Below are 7,324 nucleotides of genomic sequence, written 5' to 3'. Positions count from 1 at the left end.
AGAAAGAGAAAGAGAAAGAGAGAAAGAAAGAAAATTCAAGAGGATGAGCTAATAAGATTGCCATATCTTCCCAACACAATCAGCCAGATGCTGAGATTTGCAGGATGTCTCCTGAGAAGCCATATGGAAACACCACACCTCAGAGCAGTCTATCGGAGCGAAGGAAGGGTGAGAAATGTACCTCCTGGTGTCCTTCCCATCTACTGTCTTTCAGTAGTAAAGTTCACCTTACAAGGCATTAACTTCCTATATGTCCAGGTTGTAGTATGTAGCCCTTCCAGGCAGCCCCTGGGGCAGTCAGAGCCTCTGGCCTGCAGGGTAGCAGTCACTCCCTGTCATTTGGGGCTAAATGTGGGGGCCTTCAGTATTCAGTGGCAGTGGCTGAGACTTAAACACTGTGGGTATATTTCAGATAGCTAGAAGCATTGCAAATGGTTGCTGTCTGGGTGGAATGAAGTAGATCTAGGGTGATGCATAGACTGAGTTTCCTATACTACATCCCTGCACCAATCAGATTCACTTGCATCCTGTTATAATATCCTAGATCTTATATGAGAACAAGATGCTTTCTCTACTTCTTAAAACAGGAGGTGCAAGGCCAATCCTTCCAAGTAGTGGTAAGTTTCAATCACCTAAGATTTTAAAGAGGATTAGAAACCAAGCAACAGTTTTCACTGCTGCAGTGGGACCCAGGGTCAAAGCTGATGTTTATCAACTCCCTTGTCTGTCACCCATTCTAGTATCTCTCACCTTTAGTCAGTACATCAGCTGCTCTAGGTTGCTTGCTTGTTATGTTGGCACAGTCCCTCATCCCTGGTATACATGAACTCTCTGTTGTTTTCCTTTGTTAGGCAATAGTTGCTGTGAGTGTCTATTTATAACTATCATTGGGCACAGAATCTCCAAGAGGTACCTCAGTGAGTCTTGCAATGTAGGTGTACATGTATTTGTCCCCATTGTGTAGCAACCACTGGAATGACAGTCAAACCATACAGTATAGAAATTATTTCCCTTTCTTGTCCATTGGCATGCTGAGTTAAAAATAGTTCAATTCCATTTCAGTAAAATACTTAATGTGTTTTCTGGGAAGCAATGCTCCCCTGGGAATCAAGATCTCCAAACCCAGCAGATACAAGGTTGTAGGGACAGAAAGTACAAATTCTGCAACTGGGTCATTGAGAGTGATGGTGAGAGAGGCTAAGCCGAGTTGTACCCCTTGGTTTCTGGAGCACCCGCTTTTGGATCCATGTACAGGTTCTGAGCCTCCCACCAGGGCCACTTTGTTCATTCGCCTATTGTGCAAGCAGTGGGTTGGCCAAAGAGAAGCAGGTTGACACTCTTGAACCTCCTGTGGCTATTCCTATATTTTCAGAGTCAATCCTGAGAGGGACTGTATTGTGACAGTGATTCATTTCTATAGAACTCTCATATAGCATTACAACTGTCTTTGATCATGACTTGGGTTCAAGATTTTTCCTTCTCCATCAGTTGGTTTTAGGAAATGGCACCTGTGTAACAGGGGCAGGTGATATGAAGTTCTAGGCCAACAAGTCATAGTTTTTGTGTATTCTGGGCTACTTGAATCTTTTTTTAAATACTAGAGGCCTGGTGCACAAAATTTGTGCCCTCGGCTGGGGGTGGGTGGGTCCTCCGCCCCGATTGCAAGAGGGTGCAGGCCAGGCCAAAGGACCCCATCCGTGCATGATCGGGGCTAGGTAGGGATTGCAAGAGGACTCCAGGGTGTGTCTGGTCTGTCTCCCTCAGTCCTGATTGGCTGGACCCCAGCAGCAAGCTAACCTACCAGTCAGAGCATCTGCCCCCTGGGGTTGGTGCACATCATAGCAACTGGTTGACCAGTTGACTGTTTGCCCCCTGATAGTCAGTGCACATCATAGCGAGCTGTTGAGTGGCCTTATCATTGGCATATTATGCTTTGATTGGTTGAATGGCCAACCAAACAACTAGACACTTAGCATATTAGGCTTTTATTATATAGGATACTATTTCTTTAACACAGTAGTTTGTTTCTATGCCTTTCAGTCTTTTTCTGGGAGTTTGTGTTAACACCAAGCTCATGTCAGGCAACTCCAATTGCACAGTTACTTGTGCCATAGTCAGGCTTTACTTCAGATGGTGTGTACCTTCATGTTCCAGACCGCTGGATCCCTAAAAAGTTCACTGATGTGTCAGGCTCCTTAATCATCAAGGACTTCCCACCTACCCTCTGACATATATGTGTTTTAGTAGGGCATTCAAAGTACTTGACCCATTTTCCTTATTAGGTCCAATTAGTAAAATGTCAATTAGTATAGAAGGCTAGCGTGATGGACTGCGGAATATCAAGATGATTGATACCATTCTGGAATAGACCATGACAGATAGCAGGAAAATTAACACAGATCTAGGGCAAGAGAGTGAAGAAGTACTGTCCTCCTTGCAATATAAAGGTCAACTTCTTTTGGTCCTCTCTGTTGATAAGAATCAGGAATAAAGCATTCTGTAGAGAAAAAGCCTCAAATGATGTCCCAGAGGTTGACTTGATTTACTCCAATAAAAATCATATCTAAGCACAGACACTGTCATTATTGTTTATAATAATCCACTGTAACCCACCACGAGCCATATGCCTTTTTTTTCAGAGGCCAGATGGGTGGAATGACTAGGGATATTATGGGAATCTCCATCCATGAATCTTTTAAATCTTCGTTGGAACAAGTTTCTGCAATTTTTTCGGGGAGGTGATACTGCTTCTGATTTAATGTCTGGGCCTGGAGGGAAGATGCATTGCACCTTTTATCATACTGTTCCTTAAATCACAGGTCAGGAAACCAAATGCCAACTTCTAAGCATGTCTGTGCCATTAGGCATTCAGAGACTAGGGAAACAGCAACAGAGTGAGTCCTTAGATCTATTAGATCCACTGTAAGATGGACTTGAGTCCAAACACTATTTGTAGTCTGGTATCTATAAGGTTCCATTTTAACTGGAGGACCATGTTTTGATGTCAGTGTCAAATGTTACCTCAGTCTCACCATTCTCAAGAAGTCTGGATATTCCCTTTTCTTTCTTTTTTTTTAAAGAATATGTTCTTATTGCTGAGAGAGAGAGAGAGAGAAAGAGAGAGAGAGAGAGAAAGAAACATAGAGTTGAGAGAGAAACATGTATCAGCTACCTCTCACACACACCCCGATTAGGGATCGAGTGAGCAACTCGGGTGTGTGCTCTGACTGGGAATCAAACTGGTGACCTTTCAGTGCATGTGATGACGCCCAACCAACTGAGCCACACCAGCCAGGGCTATTCTCTTTTTTTGGTGCACAATTATTCTGGCAAATTTGAGGAAGGGTTAGAGAATTATTTGCTATCCTTTTGGTGTCATTGTGGGGACACAGATTTTCCTTCCAACAATGGGCTCTGGATCTGTGAAGTGACTTAGATCTAGTTATCAGAAATTGCAATTTTCCATTATAATGTCTAACATCAGCCTATGCTCATCAGTGGCCAATTCTTCTTGGCTTTAAAAATCAAACAAAACCTTAGTTTAATGGTTCTCAAGCTTTCACATGTATCCAATCAACCAGAGGGCTAGTTAAAACAGATTGCTGGGTCATGTCACCAGAATTTTCATTTTCAGTCAAGTTCCAAGGTGATGCTAAAGCTGCTGTTCTTAGGATCAAGCTCTGACAACCACTGTTCTAGAGGGTTGTCTGTCTGTGTTACCTTTGGGAAAAACAGCATAAATCAACTGTAATAATAGGTCATTTGGCATTTGGGGCCAAAACACCTTGATTGCCATTCTAAGCCATTCTGCTCAGTAATCACCTGGCCTCTGATTTTTCCAGAATCCCAATATCCCCATTGGTATTAAGAAGCCCAGTGATATGCCAGGATCTTCCACTGTCAACCCTGGTCTGAAAACGACACCCAACAGTGAGTTTCTCAACAATGTCCATGCCCCCATGATCAGTACATTTCTTAGTCAAGGGATTTTTCCCTGGTCCCCCCTAGAGAATATACTCAGGTGGTGAGTTTGCATGTCTTCATTCTAATACTCTTTTTTTTCCTGAGCCTTCTGAACCCTTCCTCATTACTCTGCCAAGTAAATTCCAACAAAATTCTTGAGCCATTGTGAATGCAGGCTTTAAGCAGTGATACCAGATAACATTAGGACTGGTAGACATTAAATGTTATTGGAAATTCATTAAGACCTGCTAGACATTAAATTCCAAGTTATGGATGAGTTGTCCATTTGAATGAATTCTCCTTGTTCAGTTAAATCCCAGATTCTTGATCTAACACCCTCAAGATCTGCCCCCATTGATGTTTTTCTGGTTCTTTCTTGATATATTTGTGATCTGGTCTTACTACTTGCCTTAGAGCTATCTTTACCTTTCACAGAATGTCTTAAAAGGACAATCAGCTGCCCTGAGCCTATCAAGGAATTCAATACCATCATAAGTAGCCAGCCATGGCAGTAGTCTCATAATTATCATTACCCTCATTATGATCAATTGCAGTGCCAACTTGATATCCATAAGGCTTACCCTAAACCTCCACCTTATCCCAATCCACGACAGGGAAGAGCATTAGTAATTCTGATTCCAAAGCCTGCCAGCCATCATCACTACCCCACTTTTGCTACCAATTGCCTCAGGCTGGCTTTTTACAGAAGGCAATCTGAGGGACAGCTTTCATGCTAATGTTTTATGGAGGTACAGTCCCAGGGAAGCAAGAGGAAGGGGGAAAAGAACCAGGGAAGGAATGAAGGAGGGAAATGACAAGAAGAATTACCAGCTGGTCATGGCTTCAGAGCTAACATAGCTAGTTGCTCAGTCTTGTGAGACATTTCCAGAGAGGCCAAATGAAATTACTGCATTTCAGCTCAGTCTGTTAGGATAAGGAATGACAGACAAGTACCTGTTGACTCCTGTCTGTCTCCTGCCTTTCATTGTTGACATCTGCTTTCTTGGGGTGTTATCTTCTCCACCTTCCCAGCTGTGTTGTTACCTAGCCTTTCCCAGCTACCTGAGAAAGCCAGAGCCTCCGTGAGTGTAGTCTGGCAGGTGTTGGATGTGGTGATCTCTCTTTGTCAGCTAGAACTGTACATGGAAACTTCCCGAACAGTGGTGGTGGGAGTGGGTGTAGTAGTCGGGATATAAAACTGTGGGTCAGTTGTGATCCATTGCTGGGGATGTTCTGGGAGTGAGCAGACAGCTCTCATGGTGCAAGTGGTGGTGGCAGGGCCAAGCAACAACAGGGCATACACTTGGTTCAGCTCAGCCAGTTAGTGTATTTGTCTGGTCATTTTTAACATCTTCTTTAAGGCCCATTAGAAGCAGTTTCAATACCAAGATCTAGAAATTAATTTTTAAAAATTTAGCTGAATTCCCTAAACTTATGAATTTTACAAACGATTTTGTGAAACATACATATAAATAGGCAATATTAACATAATCTGACAAAGGCAAACATGGGGTGAGCAGGGAGCACAGCAAGGGGCAGCTAGCTCAATTTGGGGGGGTGAGGCTGGTCAGGGACAATCTCTTTGAGGCAGGACTGGCTTACAACCAGTAGCTTAGGGCCCATGCTCAGAAGTGCCCATGCTGGGGGTTTAATGCTTTGTGGTCCCTTCTTTGAAATTCTTATTAGTTTTATCTTTGAATGTATGTTTTGTGAATAAAGTCCAATGGGACAGGGAGCATATGCCAGGGGCTTAGTTCGGATTTACATTCTGCTGCTTTCCTGTCTTCCCAGGAGGGCTTCTCAGCAGCTCTGGGGCAGAGAGGCAGGCAATAGGGGGTGGGAGGCTGCTTGCCGTCACCTTGCCCTTCATCCCAAGCATAGACCAGCAGCAGGAAGAGGTTAGGCTTGGACCCTGCAGTGTTTGGGGTAGGCAAGGTGTCAGGTGTCCCCACCTGGGCTGGCAGCACCACAGGCATGTTTGGCAGACAACTGGGTGGAGATCTCTCTTGCACCCTCAGTTCAGGTACCACGTGTGCCCCTGTGTAGAGGCACTATCCTTGGGTTGGGTGGCAGTCAATCTTGACTTCTCCATGCACATTTTCATTGTGTCTTAGGTCCATAAAATTATGTGCTTAGCCCTTCCTGGAGCTGATGATGCTAGAACTGATTTTTGAAGGATAAACAGAAAGTTTCCAGGAGAAAAGGATGGGGAAGGAGCTGGAAGGGTCTCCTAAGAAGAGGGAATAACATGAACAAATGTATGAAGCATAAAATCTCACCACACATGCAGAAGGGGCTTCTTTTTCTCCTGTCACGGACGTGTTGGTGGATGGTGGTTCCATTTACTGAGATGAGGAAAAGGTATGGGTGGGTCAGGGGAAAGGCCCCTCTTGGTCAGGATAATTTGAGATTCCCATGAGGCACCCATTTGGAGAGGTCAAGTTGACAGCCTGGAGTGTCAGGTAGAGATCAGGGCTGGATATGGGTTTGGGAATGTCCAGCACAGGTGGACCAGGTGGGGTTGCCCAGGTAGAGGATGTAGAGAGAGCAGAGAAGGTTTTTAGATGGTGAGCAGAAGAGGAAGGCCAAGGAAAGGAGATGAGAAATATGCAGTAACGAAGGAAGAAATTTGGGAGAGTGTCATGGAAGGAAAAGATGGCAGCATCTGAAGAAGGAGGTCTGCACCTAGTTTAAAAAGCTTTAGGTAAATATTGCAAGGTCAAGCTATTTCACAGAAAAATGTACATCTTCGGCTTTTCATGAAAAATTGGCATGTCTGACAACATGGGGCTCACATTCTGCAGGGTAAACCCATGTTGCAGGCACACAGAGGGCCTCAGCAGAGGTCATGTGCTCTCCAGCTCCCTCCCATCGCCACTCCCTCCCATCTCCCTGATTGCTAGGGCTTGTCAGTCCTCAGTCCTCGTTTACCATCATGCTCCCATTGTCAAATGTCCGCGGGAGAGAACTATTTCTCTGTGCATAACTCTCTCCATCACAGCCAGGTAAACAGGAGATGCCTCCAAAAAGCCCATGTTTAAAAGCAAACTTGGAGCCCTAGCTGGTTTGGCTCAGTGGATAGAGTGTCAGCCCGTGGACTGAAGGGTCCCAGGTTCTATTCTGGTCAAGGACATGTACCTGGGTTGCAGGCTCTATCCCTGACCCTGTTTGGGGTGTGTGTGGAGGCAACCAATGGATGTGTCTCTCTCACATCGATGTTTCTCTTTCTGTGTCTCTTCCCCTCCCTTCTACTCTCTCTAAAAACCAATGGAAAAATATCCTCGGGTGAGGATTAACAAAAAATAAATAAAGAGAGAGTGCATTTCTTTGCAGAAGGGAAGAATAGTGTGTGTGTTTTAAT

This window comes from Myotis davidii, unplaced genomic scaffold (genome assembly GCF_000327345.1).
Source record: "Myotis davidii unplaced genomic scaffold, ASM32734v1 scaffold1284, whole genome shotgun sequence".
In the NCBI taxonomy this organism is placed as follows: domain Eukaryota; kingdom Metazoa; phylum Chordata; class Mammalia; order Chiroptera; family Vespertilionidae; genus Myotis; species Myotis davidii.
The sequence above is the reverse complement of the archived record's forward strand: the minus strand, read 5'-3'. Positions refer to the sequence as shown.